Genomic DNA, 26,188 nt, shown 5'->3' with positions numbered 1-26,188 from the left:
TAGACATGCTTTTCAATATTCTGAAATATAATTGATTCCTTTCCCTCTGATTAAAGAATTTTCATTCTTGATTACAAAAGTTAATTGATGTTGATGTACAATATATAAAAGTGCAAAGATTTGTAAACTGAAAGAATAAGGCTTACCAGTAACCTGTGGAGATGAGCATTTCGTCTAGTGGTTAAGATGTGGTTAGGGGGGCCTGGCGCGATAGCGTAGTGACCTTGCATGTGCTGGTCATTTGGGGAGTGAATCATTGGATGGAAGATCTTCCTCTCTGTCTCTTCTCTCTGTATATCTGTCTTTCCAATAAAAATAAATCTTTTTTTTTTTTTAAAAGATGTAGTTTGGGATACCTGAGTTGCATATCAGGTAGTGAGTCTGTGGACGGAAGATTTCTCTGTTTCTCTTTTGCTTGCTCTCTTTCTAACTCCGTCTTTCAAACAGATCTTTCCAGTTTTGGTATATGTGTGCTAAAGCAAGTGTTCAAATCTTTCAAACAAAAATCCTGGGGCAATTGCTGTGGGTAAAGCCACTGCCGGTTCAAGCCCTAGCTACTCCACTTTTGACCCAGCTCCCTGCTGATGCGCTAGTACATCAGCGGAGGGTGGCCCAAGTGGGAGACCCAGAAGCAGCCTCTGTCTTTGACTGTCTCAGTCCTAGCCATTGCAACCATTGAGGGAGGAACCAGCTGATGGAAGAGCTGATTCTCCTCTCTTCCCTTGCCCCTTTCAAATAGATAACTCTTAAAAAAGCAAACACACCCCTCCAGTTGTCCCGGAGCAGCACATGAGTCAAGCAGGGAGATTTGGATTAGACAGCTGTTAATAGTGGTACAGTTGATGTATGCTATGGTGATGGCAGTGGAGGTGTTAAGTGATTGTGTGTATTTTAAAGGTGTACTTGGATTTGACTTGGATGGGTCTAAGGAGAAAACTCGGGTGATTGAAACATTTTTTAAAAAGCTTTATTTATTTTTTTCTTGGAAAGGCAGATATATAGAGAGGAGAGAGACAGAGAAAGATCTTCCATCTGCTGGTTCTCTGCAAGTGGCTGCAACGGTGATTGCTGAGCCAATCTGTAGCCATGATCCTACCAAGAGCTTCTTCTGGGTCTCCCATACAGGGGCAGGGTCCCAAGGCTTTGGGCCATCCTCTACTGCTTTCCCAGGCCACAAGCAGGGAGCTGGATGGGAAGTGGAGCAGCTGGTACTTGAACTGGCACCCATATGGGATCCCGGTACTTGCATACAAGGATTTAGCTACTTAGCCAGTGCACTGGGACCCATTTTACCTTCCCTAATCCTTTGATTAGAACAAAACACCTCTTGAATGCCTTGCTTCTAAGACTTCATTTTGCCCTTTGATAGAATTTTCTGTAATGGTTTGCCTAGGTTGTTGTAGTATTTTTCTTGGTTTACTAGGTTTTTCAACCTGTTTCAGTTAGGAATTTTGGCTTTGCCTTTCTTGTTCTATAAAACTGTGTGTATTTTTTTTTAAAGATTTATTATTTTTATTACAAAGTCAGATATACAGAGAGGAGGAGAGACAGAGAGGAAGATCTTCCATCCGATGATTCACTCCCCAAGTGAGCCACAACGGGCCGGTGCGCGCCGATCCAATACCGGGAACCTGGAACCTCTTCCGGGTCTCCCATGCGGGTGCAGTGTCCTAATGCATTGGGCCGTCCTCAACTGCTTTCCCAGGCCACAAGCAGGGAGCTGAATGGGAAGTGGAGCAGCCGGGATTAGAACCGGCGCCCATAAGGGATCCCGAGGCTTTCAAGGTGAGGACTTTAGCCGCTAAGCCACACGGCCGGGCCCAAAACTGTGTGTATTAATGGAAGATAAATGTGTCTGCACCGAGAATCATCTGCTTTGTTTACTCCTGTAGTCTTGGCGCTCCAGAGTGGTGACAAGCACTGAAATGTTTCTGGGATAAATTTAGAGTAGTGGTAACAAAGGTTTTGCTTGTTGGGTGCTGTGTGAGGAGTGCTTGAACTGGATGGTGCTTCCACTTTACAGCTGAGTGAGTGGTTTCCTGTTACAGTGCATGGATGGATGTGAGGGAAGAAGGGGAGGTAGAGCTGGTGTTGGTGGAGGATGCTGCCAGCTATAGTGATTTCATCAAACTTAAAATGTCATCAGTTGGGGGCCACTGTGTATGGCACTGGTGTTTTGTAACTCGCTTTTTGGGAAATGTTTTTTTTTGTTTGTTTGAAAATCAGAGTTACAGAGGGGGATAGGGAGAGAGAGATCTTTGGCCTCGGGTTCACTCCGCAGATGGTTGCAGTGACCAGGGCTGGGCTAAGCTCAACCGGCAGCTTCTTGTGTGTGTCTTCTGACCCAGTCACTTGGGCCATCCTGCACTGCCCCTCCAGGTGTGCCTACTAGGGAGCTGGATTCTGTGTGAAACAGCTGAAACCGGATCCATAGCCAGTTGGGATGCTGGTATTGCAGGTGGTGTTGGTTTAACAAGTTGTGCTACAGTGCTAATGCCCATAAGTGAATCTTTTTTTTTTTTTCTCTTTTATAATTATTTGTTTTTTTGGGCCGGCAGCGTGGCCTAGTGGCTAGGGTCCTCGCCTTGAACGCCCCGGGATCCCATATGGGCGCCGGTTCTAATCCCGGCAGCTCCACTTCCCATTCAGCTCCCTGCTTGTGGCCTGGGAAAGCAGTTGAGGATGGCCCAATGCATTGGGACACTGCACCCGCGTGGGAGACCCGGAAGAGGTTCCTGGTTCCTGGCTTCGGATCGGCGTGCACCGGCCCGTTGCGGCTCACTTGGGGAGTGAATCATCGGACGGAAGATCTTCCTCTCTGTCTCTCCTCCTGTCTGTATCTGACTTTGTAATGAAATAAATAAATCTTTAAAAAAAATTATTTGTTTTTATTGGAAAGTCAAATTTACAGAGAGAAGGAGAGACAGAGAAAGATCTGTGTACTGGATCATTTTCCAAGTAACCACAATGGCCGGAGCTGAGCCAGTTCAAAGCCAGGAGCTAGGAACTTCTTCCGCGTCCGCCACGTGGGTGCGGGGTCCCAAGGCTTTTGGACTTGGGAACTGGCAGGCAAGCAGAACAGTTGGCATGTGAACTGACGCCCATATGGGAATCTGGTGCATGCAAACCAAGGGTTTAGCCACTATGCTGTCGTTGCGGGCCCCCATAAAAAAATCTTCAAAAGAAAAAATTCAATTAGAAAGCATAGTATTTTATATATATATACTATTTTTGGAAAAAAGTGAAATTGCCCATTAGACTATGATGTGTTGTCAGTCATATGGTATGTTCTGATTTCAAAGATATTGCAACATGAAAAAAATTTCTAATTTTGTAAACACAAACTGTCATTCAACTATTGGAATCTTATAGAGGCAGATGCTTACCTTCACTTTATTCATTAGAAGATTGTGATGATTTGAAAGGCATTTAAAGGAGAGAGTTTCTGTCTGCATGTCCACTTCTCAGCTGACCTCAGTGGCTCAAGCCAAAGGCAGGAGCTTCGTGTGGGCCTCGCACAAGGAAGCAGGGCCCAGGGCGTGGGCTGTTTCTGTGGCTTTCCCAGGCACATCAGCAGGGAGCTGAATGCAAAGCGAAACAGCTAGGATTTAAGTCGGTACCCATACGGCATGTGGGATTGCAAGTGGCAGCTTAACCCATTACACTATAACGCAGGCCCTGATTTTTCCTTTTTAAGAAAATAGCAAAACTATTATTTTTGCCACGTATTAGCTACTCTATGCATCTGTATATGCAAAAAAAGGCTTTGTGTATGTGTGTGTCTCAAGGAATTTATAGTCTGGGGAGGTGAGAAATAAATAAGAGTTAGATATAGGAGTTTTAAATAACATTTCAGGGGCTAATGGAGCAGGTTTAACAAGGCAATGCAGGATTAATTGCCAAGTAAATTGTACGAATAATTGCTTATGGAGTTGAGAGGAAGGGGAGTTGCTTGAGGCTGGGTTTATCCAGGGAAAGATTGAAATGAATTCCTGGGAGATATTTTTCAGTTAGTGAAGTTATTTACTTTACTTTTAAATCATATTATATTAATTTGTTTTTATAAATGATACTGCAAACTGAGTGTGAATATTTTGTAGCAATTTTGTTTTCTCTGTGTGAAATCATAGGAGCTGCAAATTATTTGAAAGATAAAAGAAATGTTTTCTACCTGTGTTTGCTTCTGTGGTATCAAGTGGATGGGGAAGGTAGCCGCTTTAGGAAGACTTGGGAATGCAGAGAAAGGGCAGCTCGCATCGTGAACTGCCTTCAGTGACACACAGACTCAGTTTCACTTGCCAAGGTTGCTTTTTTTATGACTCCTAGTGTTTGTGAGGAACTTCTAAAAGTTAGAAACACTAGTGTAGATTTTGACATTTTGAAATACAGAAATATTATAGATGCACAGAAAATAAAGAAAGGGCCGCCAAGTGCCAGGAGGTTGTGCTTGATAGTGTTTCTGGGTGTGCTTCCGATCAGGCACAGCTCAGCATTAGCCTTCAGAGGGTCATTCATTCATTCATTGAAAATGCAGATATATGTAGAGAAGGAGAAACAAAAGGGTCTTCCATCTGCTGGTTCACTTCCCAAGTGGCTGGAACAATCAGAGCTGGGCCAATCTGAAGCCAGGAGCTTCTTCCAGGTTTCTCACGTGGGTGCAGGGTCCCAAGGCTTTGGGTCATTTTCTACTACCCTTTCAGGCCGCTAGCAGGGAGCTAGATGGGAAGTGGAGCAACCAGGACACGAACCAGCATCCTTATGGGATCCTGGCAGGTGCAAGTTGAGGATTTAGCTACTAGGCTATTGTACTGGGTCCTATCCTCGGCTTCTTTTTTTAATTTATTTTATCAAAAGATTTATTTATTTATTTTATTACAAAGTCATATACAGAGAGGAGGAGAGACAAAGAGGAAGATCTTCCATTTCTGTCTACCTAGAAATCTTTGCGAGTCTGGCATGGTGGCCTAATGACTCAAGTCCACGCCTTGAGCACACTGAGATCCCGAATAGTGCTGGTTCTAATCCCTGAGACCCTGCTTCCCATCCAGCTCCCTGCTGTGGCCTGGGAAAGCAGTTGAGGATGGCACAAGGCCTTGGGACCCTGCACCCACATGGGAGACCTGGAAGAGGGTTAGGGCTCCTGCCTTCAGATCGGTGCAGCTCTGACCATCGCGGCCCCTTGGGGAGTGAATCATTGGATGGAAGATCTTCCTCTCTGCTTATCTGAGTTTGCAATTTAAAAAAATAAAAAGGGGCCTGGCGGCGTGGCCTAGTGGCTAAAGTCCTCACCTTGAAAGCCCCGGGATCCCATATGGGCGCCGGTTCTAATCCCGGCAGCTCCACTTCCCATCCAGCTCCCTGCTTGTGGCCTGGGAAAGCAGTCGAGGACGGCCCAATGCATTGGGACACTGCACCCGCGTGGGAGACCCGGAAGAGGTTCCAGGTTCCCGGCTTCGGATCGGCGCGCATCGGTCCGTTGCGGCTCACTTGGGGAGTGAATCATCGGACGGAAGATCTTCCTCTCTGTCTCTCCTCCTCTGTGTATATCTGGCTATAATAAAATGAATAAATCTTAAAAAAAAAAAATGTGCTTTAAAAGACAAAAGACTGTAATGTGCTCATCAACAGTTGCTTTTTCCTGCATTGAAAATAAAAGGTAAAAAGAATCTTTGCAAGGTCTAACATGTAACCGTTCAGGTAACAGTGTGTTTATATATGTCTTCCTCTATGAATAATAAATAGGAAGGCTAAAACAGAAAGGTTAATATAAGCATTTTTAAAACCAGATTTTATTTCTTCTCGGAAGCACTGTTTCTGGAGATTTTTAAATCCTGATGCGCCAGGTTGGTCCTTTAGCTAAGGATGAAGCACTTTGGTGGTAGTGTTGCCATGGTGACTGTCTTCCAAGTGCTGTCTCAAGGTCACTCATCACTCACAGCTCTGAATACTTGGATTTTTAAAGAAAAATATCTACACTCAGTGGATAAAGTGAAGCTGATTGTCATGTCGCCTTAATCAAGCTTTTTAGGAGAATTATGTATTTAAATAGTGTTTTGTGTTAAGAGCATTGATAAACTATTCTTTTAACATTAAATTTTCACCTTCCAGATTAGAAGCCTGTGTTGTACTGTTTTGATTAAATCCTATTTGTGTCTTTTCAATATGAAGTGACTTCATTTTTTGTTACATTTATGTTGAGGATGCCTAAATATGTATCCCTTAAGATTTATTTCTTAATGGAAGAGCAGAAATTCCTGAATATTTTTCTTGAACCTTGAAGGCGTCTCTTGCTTCTGTCTTTATTCATAAAAGAACAGAATCATCTCCAAATCGCCTTTTAGAGATTTGTCTTCTACTTGCCTTCTGTTTCATGCACTCTTTGTCTTATACTATTATTTTCTCTGTCCTAATTATCTGAATTTTTATCTTTTAGTTAAATACAGATGTTTGAGAAAAGCTGTTCATTAAGTATCTTTATATGTCACTTTCAAACCACTGAAAGCATGAATGAAATGGCCTCTTGTCATCTTCGTTGTGGGGATAGAAAAATCAGTGGTAGTCGCCTGCTTGAAGTTGGCAGGTGACTTTGAAATCAGCAGTGAGGAACACTGGAAAAAGGAAAATGCTAGTCAGACAAATGAAATGCTGCTGGAACATGCATGGCTGGACAATTAGCTCTTTTAGTTGGTTAGGAGCTGACTAGTCGTGGGACTTCCCAGGGATCACCGAGTAAGTCCTTGGTGAGCGTTTGTTACTCGGTCTTGCAGGCAGGTGCCTTTGCAATGTCTGATCAGGTTGTTTTTACGTGCTTGAATGTCAGGGAATGCTGAGCAAATCGCCAGAAAAGATAGTAGTGTAAGCCAGCTACCGTTTGCTTCATTTGTGCATATTTATGGTCCTGCTTTTGCTATTTTATTTGAAAAGAGGAGTTGACTTGGAACTGTGTAAGCTGTGATACAATGCTGCAGCGTAACTAGAAAAGAGGTCGTTGGGCTTGAAGGCCGGTCCCCTGTGCTCACCCTTTATCCTCTATGTATTACTGCCATTTGTTGTGTTGGGCTTAATTTTCCTATCTGCTAAGCAAGGAGGTCCCATTTGCATTGTGAGTTTTCATAATTTTACTGTCAATATTTTGTGCAGTACAGTTTTATCTTGAGTAATGCGGGAGAATTACGGTTGTACTAATGCAAAATGCTATTTCAAACTGACTTTTCTGGATTTGTGTGCAGTCATTTCCTTTAACAAGCCAGGTACGTTTAACCGGGCTTTTCTAACGTTTGAGTGGTCAGCATGTGTTTGGGAGACAGAGGACTTGAGAGTTCTGTCTCTCCTTACTCCTCAGATGCCCACAGTGGTCTGAGATTGAGCCAGTTGGGAACTCAGCCTTGTGTGCAGAACAGCAATCCAGGAGCTTAAGCCATCACTGCTTCTTCCCAGGAAGCTGGAATCAGGAGCCCGAGCTGGGATTTGAACCCAGACCTGCTGCTGGGGAGCATTGATAGGCTAAGTGCTGGCTTCTGAGTCTAAAGCAGTTATTTATTTTTAGAATGTATTTATTTACTTATTTGAAAGGAAGAGGGACAGAAAAGGGCTTGGGAGAGGAGAGGAGAAGACGGAAGAGAGAGCTTCCTTCCTCTGGTTTGCTCCCCAGGTGTGGCGCCAGCCAGATTTGGGCCAGGCTAAAGCCAGGGGCCAGGCATTCTATTGGGGGTTCCATGCTCCTTCCCAGGTGCTTAGCAGGAAACTGGATTGAACGTGGATTATTGCATATGGGATGTTGGCGTCACAAGCGACAGCTTAACATGCTGCACCAATTACTGTCACTTTAAGCAGTTTAGGAAATAGAATGTGAGTGAAAAGTCAGAGCCATTTATTTTTCAGAAGTATATCTATTGCATGTGCTTGTATAGACAGGTAGTTTTTACTTTGGTGGATCACTTTAATTGTGCTGTCACTGCTATATTTTTGTTAGTATACGGACATACTTCATTTAAAAATAATGCCAAATGTGATTTTGGTGCAGTCTAAAAACAAACCATCATTGATATTAAAACAATGCCACCAAGAGCATGCTACCAATGCTACCCACTTACTCAAATAGTCCATAGAACAGATTCTTTGAAATTAAATTTCTGGGCCTGAGAATGTCTGACGAATAGCTTATGCTTGGGTAGATATTTCAGCATTGCCTTCCAGAAGGGTTTACTGTGTTAGAGACTGTTTCTGGTGAGACACAGACACCTGCTTTCTGTGTGCATGTTTCGTGGATGACAGTCTGATCTGCCGCTATTTATTGAGTGCCTACCTTGTGTTAAGAATTGTGCCAGGTGCTTCACTTGCCTCTCTCTAATCCTGGTAATCCTGTAAGATATTAGTTTGATCCCCATTTACGCTGGAGGAATTTGAGGGTCAGAGAGGTGAACTAGCACGCTGCTGCCTGCATCACTTGTGAATGGCCATCCCGAGGGTTTAAACCCTAGTCTGGTCCCAGTCTGTTCCTTACACAAGTATTCCTAACATTGCAAGAGTGAGCAGACCATCTTTTTTTTTTTAAAGATTTATTTATTGGAAAGATATTTACAGAGAGAAGGAGAAATATAGGAGAGAAAGATCTTCTATCCACTGATTCACTCCCTAAGTGACCACAACGGCCGGAGCGGAGCGGAGCTGAGCTCAGCTGAGCTGAAACCAGGAGCTCTTCCTGGTCTCCCACGCAGGTGCAGCATCCCAAGGTTTTGGGCAGGGAGCTGGATGGGAAATGGAGTAGCCAGGACACCAACCAGTGCCTATAACGAATCCTGATGCTCACAAGGCAAGAATTTAGCCACTGAGCCATCGCACTGGGCCCTCTGAGCATCTTTTAATAGGTACCTTTACAGATTCAGAAGCTAGATGTTTTCCTTCAAAAGAGGTGTTGTTATATAATTACACAGAATGCTAATGCTGATTGTTTCACATCAGTCATAGTCTAGATACTATAGATAACGCAATGATAGTTTTGGAGATGAAATATATGGTATATAAGGGATCTTTTAAAAGTTCATGGAAAATTCATGTTGTGAAGAAAATGATGCTTAAATACCAAAAATCTTTTGTACAAAAATTGATTTTCCTTTTGGTTTCATTTTCTATTAACTTTTTGAAATATGCTTATGTAATGTGTGACCGTGGTTTTAGATGCTTGATTTTTTTGCGGTGGGGTCTTTGCCAGTCTGTTTAATTTTGAGTGATAGAGACCCAGTGACTGCAACTAGAAAAACACTGCTATCTTATAAATTCAGCCTAGCTTTAGAAAGAATGATCTGTACGTTAGGGCTGTCATTACAGAGTGCCACGGACTGGAAGGATTAAGCAACAGACATTTGTTTTTCAGTGATGGAGCTTAGATGTCCAAAGATGGAGTTGTTGGCCAAGGTTGCTTTCTCTAGAAGTGTCTTCCCATAACCTGCAGATGGATGACTGGCTTCTTGTTGGGTGTTCACATGGCCATTTCTGTGCTTGTTAGTGTCTTTTTTTTTTAAATTATTTATTATTTAACTTCATTAATTACATTGTATTATGTGACACAGTTATATAGATACTTGGGTTCTCCCACCCCTCCCCAAACCCTCCCACCATGGTGGATTCCTCCACCTTGTTGCATAACCACAGCTCAAGTTCAGTTGAGATTCCCCCATTGCAAGCGTATACCAAACATAGAGTCCAGCATCTTATTGTCCAGTCAAGTTCAACGGCTTCTTAGGTATACCCTCTCTGGTCTGAAGACAGAGCCAGCAGAGTATCATCCCAGTCAATTGAAAGCTCCAACATACCATCAGCAAAAATTTACATCATTATGGAATTAATTGACATAGTAATGAGTAACCAGTATGTTAAAAGTAAATGCGAGTTCCCAGCCACCTTCTGTGACCACCTCACCTACACTTCAATTTTAGTTTATACACAACATATAACATTCAAAACATAACATGTTATACATAACATCATATCATCTTAAATTAAGGCAAACATGTGGTATTTAACCTTTTGTGATTGGCTCATTTCCCTTAGCATTATGGTTTCCAGTTTGGCCCATTTGGCCACAAAGAACTGCATTTTGTTTTTTGCTTGTTAGTGTCTTAATCCCCCCTAATTAGATTATATCTAGTGGCCTTTTACTTCCTTAGTATCCCCAAGTACTTGTACCGTAATAGTCTGTTACTGGGGTTAGGACCTCAGGATATGAAATTGGAGGCACAATTCACTCCTAACATCAGCCATTTTACATTTTTTCCTTTCGTTTTGTATGTTTTATATTTGTGATGTTTGAATGTGTGTGTGATTTTTTAAAAAAATAATCATTTTATTTTTGATGATGTTTACATGGGATACATGCCCATGTGAACCAACGATTAGGGTGGGGAGAGTCGAGGAATGGGAAAATGGATGAGACAGCTGCTTCCAAGCCCTTTTTCTTGCTGTATCTGGGGAAAGTGGGGAGAGGAACGGAGAGTGCGTCAGTCCTCGGGAATATGGGATGGTCAGCTAGTGTCATCCCAGAGTCCCCAATGTGGAGCATGGTCTGAGGGTACTGCTTAAGTGGTTTTGTTCTGAGAGGCTGTTGATTTTGTTGTTCCAAGGTTGAGGATAGTTCCTCCAAGGTCCATTTGCTGACATAGTCCACCTTAAATTTGAGACAGAGCAGCCCCGGCGTGATAGCCTGGTGGCTAAAGTCCCACCTTACATGAGCCAAAAACCCATATGGGTGCTTGTATCCCTTAAGGGCACCCACTTTCCATCCAGCACCCTGCTTGGTCCGAGAAAGCAATCGAGGACGGCCCAAAGCCTTGGGACCCTGCACCAGCATGGGAGACTGGGAAGAGGCTCCAGACTCATGGCTTCAGATCGCCTCAGCTCCGGTCATTGCAGCCACTTGAGGAGTGAATCAATGGACAGAAGATCTTCCTCTCTGTCTCTCCTCCTCTCTATATATCTTGACTTTGCAATAAAAATAAATAAATCTTTAAAAAAAAAGATTCTGTTAAAAAATTTGAGATAGAGTGAGTGTGCAGTCCCATTGACCATTGATTAGTTCATTCCCTTTATGCCCCCCAGGTACTTGTCAGGCTGTGCTGAGTGAATCCCAGGCTCCTGGAGTCAGGAGCTGGACGTGGTGCTAAAGCTCACCTGTGGGATGTGGGTGTCTTCGTTACCATCAGGCTCAATGCATGCTCCTCAACATGTTTTTATTATTATTTTTTCTTTTTAAAAGGTTTATTTATTTGAAAGAGTTAAAGAGACAGAGCTTCCACCCACTGCTGGCTCCCTGCGTGGCAGCAATGCCAGGGCTTCACCCGGGTCTCCCATGCATGTTATTTTAATGTAGTCAAAGTTTAGTGTTCTCCTCTATTGTTGATGAAATGGTAGGATCTAGTCTAGCAGTGTTTGTAAACAGCTTGTTTCTCTTGGTTCAAGTTGGAAAATAATTGGAATGACAAATAGTAGAAGTTGTTTGGGTTTACTTGTACCCAAAACAGTCTGCCAACCAAAATCTGTTAGTATGCACTGCTTCTCAAGGTTTTTCTTAGTCTACATATTGACCCAGTGTTAGTAGGAAAACACAAAAAAAAATTCTTTTTGGGTGAATGGCACTTCTCCCCTCTTTAAGTGAACTAAAAGTAAGAAGTTGTCATCTGACAAAGTGTTGGTTTAAGAAATGTCTTGGTAGGTATTGTGGCACTGCAAAAAATATTTTTTTTAAGATTTATTTATTTTTATTGGAAAGTCAGATCTACAGAGAGGAGGAGAGACAGAGAGGAAGGTCTTCCATCCGATGATTCACTCCCCAAGTGAGCGCAATGGCCGATTCTGTGCCGATCCGAAGCTGGGAACCAGGAACTTCTTCCAGGTCTTCCACACGGGTGTAGGGTCCCAAGGATTTGGGTCGTCCTCGACTGCTTTCCCAGGCCACAAGCAGGGAGCTGGATGGGAAGTGGAGCTGCTGGGATTAGAACCGGTGCTCATATGGGATCCCGGGGCTTTCAAGGCGAGGATTTTAGCCGCTAGGCCACGACGCCGGGCTCCGGCACTGCAAAACATGACAATTTTAAACGTATTTATTTGAAAGGCAGAGAAAGCATTCACCCTTTAAAAGCCCAACAGCTGAGGTTGGGCCAGACCGGAGCCAGGAGCTCGGTGCGTCTCCGGCAAGGCCAGGCCAGTGCTTGGAGCCATCGTGTGTCGCGTGCTTCAGGGAGCATTTGCCGGGAACTAGGGTCAGGAGTGAAGCCTGAACCTTGGAACTCAGGCACTCTGGGATGTGGGGATCCCAACTAGTAACTAACTTCTTGGCCAAATGACCACTCCTTAAAAACAATTTTTATTTTTGTTTATTTTTATTTATTTTTAAAATATTTACTTGAAAGGCAGGGTTAAAAAAGAGTGGGGGAAGAGAGAGGAGAAACCTTTTGCCCACTGCTCCCTTCACCACCTGGCCATGGTGGCTGGGGCTGAGTCGGGCGCTTCTCCGGCATCTCGCGCCTGGGTGCGGGGCCTGTGGACTTAGGGAACATCTCCCGCTGCTTTCCAAGGCACTTGAGCGGGGAGAGGGATGACAAATGGAACGGCCAGAACGTGAACCAACACACCCAGTGAAATACTGGCATCACAACCTGTGTCACAGTGCCAGCATGAGTGGTTTATAAAAAGCTGAGCCGGTAAGAAATACATTTATTTTATTTATTTTTATTGGAAAGTCAGAAATACAGATAGGAGGAGAGACCGAGAGGAAGCTTTTCCATCCATTGATTTACTCCCCCAAGTGGCTGCAATGGCTGGAGCTGAGCCAATCCAAAGCCAGGAGCCTGGAGCCTCTTCTGGTTCTCCCATGTGGGTGTAGGGCTCTAAGGTTCTGGCCCATTCTTGACTGCTTTCCCAGGCCACAAGCAGGGAGCTGGATGGGAAGTGGGGCCTTTGGGATTAGAACCGGCAACCATATGGGATCACAGGGCATGGAAGGTGAGATTTTCATGGCTAGGCTACCGTGCAGGGCCCAAGCCAATGACATTCTTACGTTATTACTGATTAACGGTGCTTTACAAGGTAGGCAAAAATACCTTTAAAATTTTGAAACAGGATAGGGCAGCCAGGCTGTCCAGTGTCAGACCATAGAAAATATTTGAGCATTAAAAAAAAAAAAGAGCTGGAAGATGTGCGGGCCACTGTTTTGTTTGCTTTTGTTTTATAGTCAAAATTTCCTTTCAGGTCCTATTTTTGGTATACAAACTGCGGTGGTCCAGGAAGAAGACCAGGCAGCAAGCTGCTGGGCCTGAGTTGCATTTGTGTTCTGTGCCAAGTGAAGAATGTGTTGAGTACTTGGATGAAACCAGGAGAGAGGAAAGATGGTGTTGGATTGGAGAGGGAATATTCACTTTTCTTCTCCTGGTTATGACAAGTAGCTAGTGGGTGACTTTAAAAAAAAATATTATTGGAAAATCAGATATACAGAGAGGAAGATCTTCCGTTCTGCTGATTCACTCCCCAAGTGGCTGCAACTGCTGGAGCTGAGCCCATCTGAAGCCAGGCCCAGAAGCTTACTGTTTTAACGGGACTTTCTTTACTGTTTTGAAATGATTCATGTGGTGGGAAAAAAAAGAGTCAGGAGAAATTGAGGAAAAAAATGATGCTCTTCATTGCTTGTAATGTTTCTTGAGGAGAAAGGAGCGTGAATAACTAATGCCTCCCATTGATGCTGCTTTCGGATTTGTCCTGTTTCAGAGGAATGCCCTCTGATCTTGCTCAGGCCTTGTCAGTACCCTCCTTACGCTTGGACCCCTACTCCTCCCAGTGTACTCAAAGAAGGTTCAAATAGGTATTTGCATATACAAAAGTTATACACCTATTCAATAGTAGCCTTTTCCTGTCGGTCATTGGAAGGTAAAAGATTGTAAAAGACACAATATTAATTAGTGTGGTCTTGAGAGTAGCAGCACTTACTCCTTGTTCAAGTTTTTGACACAAATCTCAATCAGAAAAAGATTAAAGTGAAAAGGAGAGACAAAAACAGAAGAGGATAGGGCCCAGTGTGGTAGCCTAGCAGCTAAAATACTTACCTTGCACGTACCGGGATCCCATATGTGCGTTGTTTCTAATCCAGAAGGCCCCACTTCCCATCCAGCTCCCTGCCTGTGGCCTGGGAAAGCAGTCGAGGATGGCCCAAAGCATTGGGACCCTGCACCCGCGTGGAAGACCTAGAAGAAGCTTCAGGCTCCTGGCTTTGGCTCAGCTCCGGCCGTTGGGGTCACTTGGGGAGTGAATCAATGGATGGAAGATCTTCCTCTGTCTCTCCTCCTCGCTGTATAACTAACTTTCCAACAAAAAAATAAGTAAATCTTTAAAAACAAAACAAAACAAAGCAAAGCAAAACAGCAGCTGATGGCCCAAACCTTGAACCTGCGTCTGCGGGAGAGACCCGGAAGAGGCGCCTGGTTCCTGCTTCCTGGCTTTGGCCCAACCCTGGCCATCGTGTCCATTTGGGAAGTGAAGCAGCTGATGGGCGTTCTTTCTGTCTCCTTCTTTCTATAAATCTGTTCTACCTTTCCAATAAAAATAAATGTTACAAAATATTACTTAAAAATCACGTAGAAAAAACAAATAATGAGATAAGTTACTTTGTTGCACAACCATTAAAAACATCAAAGTGTATTCCTGATTGTAAATAGAATATTAAGGTTCAAGTATAACCAGATTCAGTAAAAGGGAACTGTCCACAGCAACGATGGACTTGGTGTATGGAGCCGGAAATGAGATAGCCCAAGTTGACCAGAAGTCGGTTAGCAGCAGGAGGCTTTTATAGATTAGGGAGGAGGTGTTGAGGAGCTTACATAGTTCCCATAAACCTTTCTATGGAACCATCAACTGTTTCCATACCTTGTTTGAAACTTTTTGTTTTGTATATCCTATCAAGTGTTCTGATTCAAATGATATCCAATCAGTTGTTCTCATACAGTTGATATCCTATCAGTTGTCATCCTGTTTACTCTCCTTCTACAGGCAACAACATTCTATCCAAGGAACATCTATATTTGTTGCCCATGCTTAATATTTTATCCAATTGGTAGAAATGTGTTTAGAGTCTTGAAGTATAGATATTTGGAGTATAGAGTATTGTACATAATATGGTTTCTTAATTACTCTATACGTCATGTTGTTGACTGTTTAAGGAGAGGGTTTGTTTTGTAGTGGTTGATAATATGTATTTTGATGATTTTTTAAGCATGGAGGTGTAAATTTTATGTTAATGTTGATTAAGATGAAAATTCAGTTGAATTTCAGAACAAAAGCTGCAAGTATTTTCCAGTTCAGGCTTTTGTGTTTAAGATTTCTACCATGATTATTTTTAGGTCTCTTTTTGGTTTTGTGTGAAAGAAATTTGAATCTGATTCTGTTTTCATCAGTGGTCTGTATCCTCCTTTGTAGGCACTTTGCATAACAAGTACAGGTTAAATAGTGCTGAATGTTAAGTTTACTTCAGTGTTTGGCATTAAATGATTTGTATGGAATAAAAATGATGCATTTTTAAACATTACAGGGGAGGGTATCTTTGATATACTGTTGATGTGAAAATTACATGTTGGGTTAAATTTTGTAAATGTTAAGGAATGAAAATATTTTAATTTGCCCATGCTAGGAGCTCTGAGGTCTCCCTGCACCCTGTCCCCTCCTTCCCCCCCCCCACCCCCCAGCTTAGCTGCAGGCAGATGGACTCCTGAGTGGTAATAAATGCCATCACCCACTCCCTTCCCCCAGCCTCGCGCCAGTCTTAGTGTGCCTGCAGCTGCAGTGGTAGGCATCTTTCAGGAAGTGACCTTGGCTTGTATTAATCAAATTCAGAACACACAAAAAAGCTGCTTGCTAACATGCTGACTTGATGTAAAATTTTATCACACCCATTTTCTTTCAGAATGAGGCCATCTTGTAAGAAGATATACGGAAGGCTCCTAATTTAATGTAGATAAAGCTTTTTGCCAGCCATATTAAGAAATCAACTAGATCTGTTTTAAAATTGTAGTTTTCTTATTGCCAAATACGCAAAAGGTTTTGAGAGTGCTAACTAGAAAATTACTTGTTTTTAATGCTGAATTAAGAAATGACTATTTCAGCTTTACATTTACTTACTGTCTTATAACAACTGACATTAAATTACTATGCAAATTTTATGCACTATGAAGTATAATGTACATAAACTAGAGGCATTTTAGCAGTGTGCTAAGTAAGGCACTTTTGCATGTTGGTTACTTTGGGGTTTTCAAAAATTTCCGTGTCATCTGCTGGTTTGTATAAGGGTGATCTTACATGAAATAATTTTCTTAGGCAATAGTGGTACCTGGATGGGCTACTAAGCTTCAACTTAAGTTAGTAGAATGCTAAAATTCAGCTACCTTTTGTATCCTTGAGAAATATTGCTAACTAGGTTGACTGCTTATTTAGAGTTCACATGATTATTCTGATAAGAACGGTGAATATGGCTATTTTGTACTTGCATCCTTCAGATGCTCCACAGAGATCTAATATTTTAATTTGGATCTAGTTTTAAGTGTAGTACAGTAAATATATAAAGTAGAGGTCTTTGTTTTAGCCATGTTCAGTGTTAAATACAGAACATTGAAAATAGTATTTAATGGTTTATCAATTTCTGTGTTTGGAGGAAATTGACATAAAAAATTGAAGGGAGGGTGAGTTGGGTCTGTTGCGGGAGGTTTCACACCTGAGTCCACTGGATAGCCGATTACTCCTGAATTTCTTAAGTGTCTGAGAGAGAAACAGAGGAGAAAAAAACATTTAAACCTCAAGAGCTGTACCTATTCCATCTGCAGATAGGCAGTATGAAAAGAAAAGGAATATTCTATGTTTATGTTAATGATTTGGGGAGGGGATTGGAAGCCATGCAATTAGAAAAACTGGGGTGTAAATAATTAAATGCCATTACCTGAGTTATTTTTACAGCATTTGCTGGAAACACAGCCAGCACTGTCTTTTATTACTGTTCTTAGACTTGCAGTCTTATGGAAGTGTGTCTCTGCTTAATTTCATTCTTTGTCTTCATACTGCATGAATGCTTGGTGTGGTAGTTGTTACAGGGTGTAGCAACAGTTATTTCAGGAAGGAAAATGATAATTACTTGATTGTTTATCCCCTTTAGCATCTGTAAAAAAGGGCACGATTTTAAATAAAATTGTCACTGTGAACTCAAGACATTCTTTGCCATCTCTAGCTTCTTTCAGAGAGAGAGAGAGAGAGAGAGAGAGAGAGAGAGAGAGAGAGATGAAGAAACAGAACACCTTACAAGAAAGCCAGTATTTGCAATCTTGGTAGCCAATGGGTTAATGTTCATTTGCAGCCTGAGGGGTCAGCAAGCAGTCTGTTTCCTGATTGGCTGCTAAAAGGTGAAATTGAAACCACTGTAAACTTTTGACCCTGTAGCAGTTCTGGTGGAACGCCTTCCGCTGGTGGAGCCCGGCTGCTGCCCTCCCCACCCAACCCTCCCACCCTCTTTCCTGTATTTATTTTGCGTGCTCCTGCGGCACTGCACGCACTTTTTCCAAGGGACATGGAGGGAGGCAGAACATGCACTAGCAGGCAGTTTCAGTAACCACCTCATTCTTAACTTCAGCTTCGCCAAAGATATGAGGCCTCAGTAAAAACTGGTCTGCCAAGCGGATTTATTTTAGTTTTCTTCTTAATCTCAAGGTAATTTAAAAAAATGCTAGGGCATTTATTGCCATAGTTCAGTCACTGGATAATATCAATATATAAACAAAATGCATGGTACAATTTTTTCTGGACATGTTGGTTTAAAAGGGTTTACTTTGAGCTACCTTTTACATATCCTATTTATTCAGAGTTTCTATGTTTCATGCAATTTTTACATAGATGGCCTCCTTTGCCTTTTGTTTTTGTTAGTTTTATTGGAAAGGTAGATTTACAGAAAGAGGTGTTCTATCCACGGGTCCACTCTCAAGTGGCCACAAGGGCCAAAGCTGAGCTCATCTGGAGTCGGGAGCCTCTTCTGAGTCTCCCTCGTGGGTGTGCCTGGACCATCCTCTACTAGCTTCCCAGGCTGTAAGCATGGAGCTGGATCAGAATTGGAGTAGCCAAGACTAGAACCAGCACCCACACGAGATGCTGGCACTGGTTGACAGGATTAGCCTGGTGAGCCACCATATCAGCCCATCAGCCCTTCTTTTCCCTTCTTTTTGTTTTTCGGATTTAGTCATTTTTATTGGAAAATCAGATTTACAAAGAGAAGGAGACATTGAGAAAGATCTTCCATCTGCTGGTTCACTCCCCAAATGGCCACAATGGCCGTGGCAGAGCTGATCCGAAGCCGGGAGCTTCTTCTGGTTCTCACATGTGGGTTCAGGGTTCCTAAGACTTGGGCCATCTGCCAGTGCTTTCCCAGGCCATAAGCAGGGAGCTAGATGGAAAATGGAGCAGCCGGTGCCCATGTGGGATCCTGGTGCTTGCCAGAGGATTAGCCAGTTGAACCATGGTGGGGGAGGGATGGGCCTTCTCTTTTGAATTTTGATTATAACTAGGCAAGAATTGCAAAATTGCGCATTATTTATTCATCTATTTTACAATTGGCTTTGGACTGCCTAGCTGTCAGCTGTGGCTGGTGACTCCCGTTTCTCAGGCCAGCCCTGTGGCAAGGGCCGGGTAGGTGTTCCTTCTCTCCTTAGGAACCACTCGGGCTTCCTGCTGCTCTTAGGTGTCTTCTCTTGTCCCTGGTGTGTTGCTGTCTGGCTGCGTGCGACATTTATGTTCAGCAAGTGCTTACTGGGTGAACCTGATTCATTGCAGAGGTGTTAGTGGCTCCTCTTACCTGCTTCCTAACTGGTTATGGGAACTGATTTGCTGCATTTTCCAGGACCAGTACAGTGTCTGACATCTGATAGGTGCAGTTAGTAGCAGTTAATTGAATTAAATGTCTTGCACAGGGTCTTGTCAGTAAGCTGGACTTGATCAAACCTTTGTTTTTCTGAAACCAGAGATTCTATTTTCACTTCATCATTTGAATTTCCATGTTGACTGTATAGAACGAAAAGTATATAATTTTAAAATTATTTGTTGTGATTATAACTTGTTAAAATAACTACATAGAATGAATTGTCATCCTAATCCTTTCTGTTATACATCATAGGATAAATGGCAATGTGTCAGTTTTTTAGCCCTTTTCCTATTTTATCAGACATTTGCTTTTCCTTTTCTCCCATTAAAAAAATGCTATTTTTGGGCCCGGCGTTGTGGCCTAGTGAATGCCCCGGGAGCCCATATGGGCACCGGTTCTAATCCTGGTGGCTCCACTTCCCATCCAGCTCCCTGCTTGGTCCGGGGAAGGCAGTTGAGGACAGCCCAAAGCCTTGGGACCCTACACCTGCATGGGAGACCTGGAAGAGGTTCCTGGTTCCCGGCATCGGATCAGTGCAGCACCAGCCGTTGCGCTCACTTGGGGAGTGAATCATCAGATGGAGAATCTTCCTCTCTGTCTCTCCTCCTCTGTATATCTGACTTTGTAATAAAAATAAATAAATCTTTTAAAAAAATGCTATTTTTTTTTGAAAGGCAGAGAGAGCTGTCCACCTGCTGGTATGCTCCAGTGCCTGCCAGGCTGACCCAGGAGCCAGGAACGGCCCAGGTCTCCCCAGTGGGTGGCAGGCACTCAGGCAGTGAGGCCCTCGCTTGCCTCCTGGGGCATGCAGAATGGTGAGTGCACCCTACGCCTCGGCTCTCTGACTCAGGCACTTGGGTGTGGGGTGCAGTGTGGGACGCCAGCGTCCCCAGTGGGGATTAACGTGCTATGTTGCAATTGCTGCTGCACCAAAAGCATTTTTACTTACTTGGACACGTAATAACAGACTAAAAAACAGTAAAGTTGTGTTTTTCTGAACTTACATGATTGAAAAAATATGGTAGCCTTTATGTAATTTTAATTTTTCATTAGGCCCCATGTGACAGCCTTGTGGCTAAATACTTGTTTTGGATGTGCCAGGATCCTATATGGGTGCAGGTTTGTGTCCCAGCTGCTCCACTTTCCATCCAGCTCCCTGCTTGTGGCCTGGGAAAGCAGTGGAGGATGGTCCTAGACCATGGGACCCAACACCTTGTATGGGTGACCTGGAAGAAGCTCCTAACTCCTGGCTCTGGATCGGTTCAGCTCTGACCATTGTGGCCACTTGGGAAGTGAATCAGCAGGTGGAAGATCTTTCTCTCTGTTTCTCCTCCTTTCTGTAAATCTGACTTTCCAATAAAAATAAATATTTTTTAAATTTTCTAAGATTTTGTTTCCCCTTTGCATTTTGGCTGTAGATTGGTTGCATCTGACTCTCATAAGTGAAATCTGTTATAAATTTTGACAAAGGAGATGTTTACCACTTGATAAAGCGCTGTGCAGCAAAACACCGTTGCATCTGACAGCAGTGCTCTGCGGCCTTTAGCTGGATGTCCAGGGTGTGAGCCTAAACTTACTCTGTAATGCTTTGCAGATGAGTGGATGGCATCTGGGTTTTCCTGCATCTTTGTGACTTCAGGACAGTGAGGAGGTGATCTCTGGGAGTGGTGCCAGCAGGAGCAGGGAAGAACAAGGAGCTTCATATGACTGCTGATAGAGCCCTGGTCACCACCACGTTCTACAGCAGAGGAGAAAAACGCGTCCGCAACATCGCTGGCCACTTATGTCCTGTTGGCATTTCCAGGCGCCAGCATTATGTAGTTCCAATTTTCTTTTTCTTTTGTCAACATTGATTTATTTGAAAGGCAGAGATTTGGAGAGAGAAACAAGAGGTAGAGGGACAGACATTTATCTTCCACCCTTCTGGTTCCCTCCCTGAATATTCAAAGCAAGATTCAGGAGCTAGGAGCTTCTCTGAGTCTCCTTTGTAAGTACGGGATGCTGCTGCTTTTCTAGGCGCATTCGGAGGGAGTTGGAGCAGCTGGGTGTGGGATAACCATCTATGGGAGATGCCGGTACTGTAGGTAGCAGCTTTACATGCAATATCATGGGATAAGCCTCCTAGATTTTCGTTCACTCTTTTTCTTAGGTTGACTATTCATTCTGGCCTCAGCTCGTCTGAGATGCCCTTTACTAAGCTCCCTGCTGCCCATTTTATATCGTCAGTCCTACAGAGGGCGCACTGCCTCCCCATCCGTACTCACTCTGTTTCGCATATATTCCGTGGGGCTCAGCTATTGGCTGTGTTGTTTCTTTCCGCTTCCCGGCAGGCCTGCCAGTTCTAACATGAATGCTGTTACTTTTAGGTTATAGTTGTCCTGATAAAGATACTACTAGAATTACTGGCTGTCAGGTGACTGCTCTATTGTTGCATTTGGAAATTCTTAAGTAGAGGTGAATGTTTTTCTTGCCTCATTTCTTTGTTACATCAGGACCTACTTTATAGTTTCTTCATGTGGGAAAGCCTACTGTTCACATGTTTTATTGTATATTGTCCTCATTTTCCTATTTGGAAATAATACTTTTAGGTGACCCAAATGCATCCTGTTACGAAGCGGTCAAGGAAACTTTTCTGGCCCTTGGACCCTCCCCCTGTGCTTGCTTGCTTTGTCCACCCTGTGGTAGGCCTTGAGCTTTTTGGGACCAAGGCATTTACGCATGAGTACTGCCAGGGTAACAGTGTTGCCTTACTGACTATTGAACATTCATGTTGGACAAGTGAGGGCATTTCGGTACATTTATTGTATATGTTGCATCTGATTTTTTTTTTTAAGCATAAAAGTGATAATATGGGAAAATGAGGTGTCTGCTCAGATACCTGGGAAGAACCATGGTACCTGATGGCTGTTGTATTTTCCGGGTAAGGGAAAGGAACAGTTAGTTTGTGTGACTAAAAACAATGTTTATATGAAGAACAGAGCATTGGAAGTTAACTCCTTTCTTTTTCCCCCTCAGGATTAAAATATTTGCTGAACAGTGGACCCAGAGACCAATAAAAATAAACTTCTACCTGAATATCATTTGACTGGTTAGCCAGGTAATTCAGTTTGACTTGATCTTTTGTGATTTTTCTTTAATTTGTTTTAATTTAAACTTGCTTTCTGCTTAGTGTTTTATTCTGTAATATTAGGTGGATACATGGGCTTGGGATGTGTGCTGGCCTGCCTCTCACCGAGCCTTCTGGGGTTAGCATGAGAGCACACCTGCCTCTTCTGCTTCGGCCTTAAGAGCAGATAGTAACATTGGGCTCAGCCTCACAGAAGTTTGTAGTAGAATTGCTTGAGATTGCTTGGTTTGACAAGTAAACTTTTACCTAAGCTTTTCTAAAATTAAAAATAAAAATTTAAAAAGAGCCATTTGAAAGGCAAAATTTTAGAACTCCCCCCCCCCCCGGCTTTCTAGGCACCCGGAACTCCCCCTGGACCCTCAGGTGGCACGGCCTCTTGTGTCGCGGCTGTCTCTGCCTGCTCGGGGCATCGGCAGGACGCTGGGTTAGAAGCGGAGCAGCTGGGCTGGTGGGAGATGTGAGCAGCTGAAGCAGTGACGCACCTACTGTGCCAGTGCCTGCTCCTCTAAATAATTTCTTGCTACCAGATTTAGCTTGCTGTACTCACAGTTTGGATGAGGTCATTTTTCCTCCAAATTATCTTAATTTAGTAGGTTATTAGGCTGCCAGGAAGTAATCTACCTACCTTCTATTGGTGAGGTTTGTCCCAGTAAACCCAGAATAAGTACTAGACAATGGTCTCTCCGCATTGCAGTCTTTGTTAATAATTCGAAAAATATTTCAGTTGTAACACTTAAGGTCTGCTTGTTTTGGTGAATCAGTTTACAGATATTTACTAAACCTACAAAATGATACTCTTGACATGAAAAGTAAAGAGGATTCCTTGTTTTACTGTTTTTAGTTACGTGTACATGTAATTTTACAATCATTTTTGTATGTTCTTAGTCTTTTTAAGATTTTGGGGAGGGGGAATTTGGAGTATAAACCTGCAGATGGAAGAGTTCTCTCTCACCTTTTAAAGGTTTGTTTTTGATTGGAAAGTCAGATTTGCAGAAGGAGAAACAGATCTTCCATCTGCTGGTTCGCTCCCCAGACAGCCACAACAGCTGGAGCTGAGCTGATCCAGAGCCAGGAGCCTGTAGCCTCCTCCAGGTTTCCCACACAGGTGCAGGGTCCCAAGGCTTTGGACCATCCTTGTCACTTTTCCCAGGCCACGATCAGGGAGCTGGATGGGAAGTGGAGCAGCCAGAACATGAACTGGTGCCCATATGGCATCTGTCCCTTACAGATCGATTAGCCTCTTGAGCTACAGCGCCAGCCCCCAAGAGCTTTCTCTTAACTGCCTTCAGATCAGTTTTTATTTTCAGGCAGAGAGAGCTTTCTCATTCCCTAGTTTGTTCTTCAGATGCCTGCAGCAGCCTTGCAGTGGGGCCGTAGTGGGAGTGAGGAAGTCAAGCCAGGCTTGCTGTGTGGGTGGCTGGAACCCTTACCACTGCCTTGCACCATCTGCGTTGGGAGAAAGCTGGAGTCAGACCCGGGCACTCTGATGTAAGACATGAAGTGCCGGGGTTGACCAGCATTTTAACTGTTAGGCCAAATGCCAGTTGTTACTTAAAAATTCTGTTTTGGGCCCAGCGTTATGGCATAGCAGTTTAAGTCCTCGCCTTGAACATGCCGGGATCCCATATGGATGCTGGTTCTAATCTCGACAGCCCCACTTCCCATCCAGCTCCCTGCTTGTGGCCTGGAAAAACAGTGGAGGACGGCCCAAAGCTTTGGGACCCTGCACCTGCGTGGGAGACCCAGAAGAGGTTCCTGGCTTCGGATTGGCTCAGCTGAGGCCGCTTGGGAAGTGAACCATCGGATGAAAGATCTTCCTTTCTGTATATCTACCTTTCCAATAAAAATAATAAATAAATCATAAAAAAATAAATTGTTTCCTTGAAATTTGAGATACAATCTGATGCTATTTAAAATTTTTCAGTCTGCAAAATATAATTTATTAGATTGAAGGCTAGCAACAAATAAATAAAGCAAAAGCTGTTTTTTTTATATATGCACCAGAATATAGAATTAAAAAAAATAGCATTCATAACAATAGCTAAATTTCTCTCTCCTTTTTTTTTTCTCTGCAGTGTGTGATTCTGTTTTTGCTTAGTCACATTTTGAAGAGTTTGTTGACTTTAGAGATATATATATATATATATGAAAAACCTGGAGGGGTCAGCATTGTGGTACGCAGGTTAAGCTAGCATCCCAAGTGAGTGCTGATTCAAGTCCCAGCTGCTCCTCTTGGCTCCCTCCTTGAATCATTGTCCCTGCTGAACTGTAGCAGGCCAAAGCTAGGGGCTGGGAACTCCATCTGGGTTTCCTGCGTAGATGGAAGAGGTCCATGTACTTGGGCACCTTCTTCTATTTTCCCAGGCGCATCAGTAGGGAGCTGGATTGGAAGTGGAGCATCAGGGATTCAAACTGGTGCTCGTATGAGATGCCTGTGTCCTGGGCAGTGGCCTAGCCTCTTGCTATGCCTTGAACTCAGCTTCACATTTCTATGATTGATGGATTTGGTATTTTATGTCAGAGCCATTTACTTATTATCAGTCAGCTGCTTCTTCCTTGCTCAATGTAAGTGGGAGATAACTAGTCAGATTAAGAGATGAAAATCTTGATAAAAGGAAAATATTGAAGATTGTTTCGAAAGAGTTTTGTAGGGATAGATGAAGAATACACAGTCCTTGGTTGGTGATGACCTGTTATTGCTTGTTCTTTGCTTAGCTTACTGGGAAATTCTATTACGAATGTGTGTAATTCCTTGCTTTTTAAATTAAATAATGATTTGTGAGATTCAACCATTTTGTATATAATTTTTATTACTACTGTATTCTTTCGCATGGCTTTTCCAGGATTCACTTTTCTTTCAAGTGTTTTATTTATTTATTTGAAATATAGAGTAACAGATCTCCTATCCTTTGGTTTAGTCCCCAGACAGCCAGTGTCTGTAAGAGAAATCCATCAGTGTCTGTATCTTGAGAAATAGTTAAAAAAGAAAAAACAGTTCACAACCTGTAACTGTAAGGTCCATGTAAATTACAGCAGCATTTTTGTTTGTGACAAAGTTTACCTTGAAACAACTCTGTTCTTACTGTCATATCTAGGTTTGTCTTCACTTTCTTTTGCCTTCTCGCTGTGGGAATCCTGTGATTGTCCCACTCAGAAACCAGTTTTCAATGTTCATAGAGTTTGAACTTAATCTCAATCACATAGCAATTTAAAAGGTAATTTTTTTGAGACATTGCTAATATATGCTGTAGGTGATGTTTTCAAAAGATGATTCCTGGTGATCGTTGTATTTTAAAGTCAAAGGCCGAAATTAAGCTGGTTTACTTTCAGAATGTTGCATTCTGAATACGCTTTATTTATATATATATTTTAAAGATTTATTCATTTTATTACAGCCAGATATACACAGAGGAGGAGAGACAGAGAGGAAGATCTTCCGTCCGATGATTCACTCCCCAAGTGAGTCACAATGGGCCGATGCGCGCCGATCCGATGCCGGGAACCTGGAACCTCTTCCGGGTCTCCCACGCGGGTACAGGGTCCCAATGCATTGGGCCGTCCTCGACTGCTTTCCCAGGCCACAAGCAGGGAGCTGGATGGGAAGTGGAGCTGCCGGGATTAGAACCAGCGCCCATATGGGATCCCGGGGCTTTCAAGGCGAGGACTTCAGCCGCTAGGCCATGCCGCCGGGCCCAAGATTCATTTTTTTTTTTTACGCTATTTTTTAAAATTTTTTTCTATTAATTTATTCATTAATTACAGTGTATTACATGACACAATTTTATAGGTACTGGGATTCTCCCCCCTTCACCCCAAACCCCTCCCCAATGGTGAGTTCCTTCACCTTGATGCATAACCACAACTCAAGTTCCGTTGAGATTCCCTAATTAAAAGCTCACACCATACAGAGTCCAGCATCCCAGTTGTCCAGTCAAGTTCAATGGCCTCTTAGGGAGGCCCTCTCAGGTTTGAGGGCAGAGCCAGCAGAGCGTCACCTCGATCAATTAGAAGCTCCAACATATCAGCAACAATCCAGGTACGATGAGACTGGTACAGAGTCCACTGATTGACATAGTCCATCTTAGAGTTTCCCCTTGTCCAGTTTTTCGCTGCAAACATATAGCTGAGGTGGT

General features: G+C 43.1%; 1 protein-coding gene across 3 annotated transcripts in view; it reads left to right on the top strand.

Moving 5' to 3' along the window:
* NCOA3 (nuclear receptor coactivator 3) overlaps nt 1-26,188 on the top strand; it is an 81,707-nt gene that overhangs the window by 17,079 nt on the left and 38,440 nt on the right. For 2 of the 3 annotated variants that reach the window (XM_058679511.1, XM_058679509.1), the window contains exon 2: nt 21,944-22,025. The gene's annotated coding sequence lies outside the window, so the exon portion shown is untranslated. Of the gene's footprint in view, nt 1-13,242; nt 13,334-21,943; nt 22,026-26,188 lie in introns of all 3 variants that reach the window. The other variant, XM_058679510.1, reaches the window with a different exon arrangement.

This window comes from Ochotona princeps, chromosome 22 (assembly GCF_030435755.1).
Source record: "Ochotona princeps isolate mOchPri1 chromosome 22, mOchPri1.hap1, whole genome shotgun sequence".
Taxonomy (NCBI): Eukaryota; Metazoa; Chordata; class Mammalia; order Lagomorpha; family Ochotonidae; genus Ochotona; species Ochotona princeps.
This window is presented reverse-complemented; position numbering and strand designations above follow the sequence as displayed.